Raw genomic sequence first — 227 nt, 5'->3', positions numbered from 1 at the left:
CGATTTTCTGCGACCCATATTTTATCAAAGTCTTCCAAAATAATAGCAAAGACTGTTCTTTCAAGCTCGATAAAATAATACTCTAGTATTAAGTTTCCTTTGCACTTCTCAAGTGTAATATACTTATATGTACACTTTTATTTAGTTTTCTAAGATTAATGATTATAACGTAATTAAAGATTCAAAGCTCAAGCATTAATTTGTGTTTGTTGCAATTACAATTTACA

Source organism: Nicrophorus vespilloides, unplaced genomic scaffold, assembly GCF_001412225.1.
Source record: "Nicrophorus vespilloides isolate i.1.1-1 unplaced genomic scaffold, Nicve_v1.0, whole genome shotgun sequence".
In the NCBI taxonomy this organism is placed as follows: Eukaryota; Metazoa; Arthropoda; class Insecta; order Coleoptera; family Silphidae; genus Nicrophorus; species Nicrophorus vespilloides.
This window is presented reverse-complemented; position numbering follows the sequence as displayed.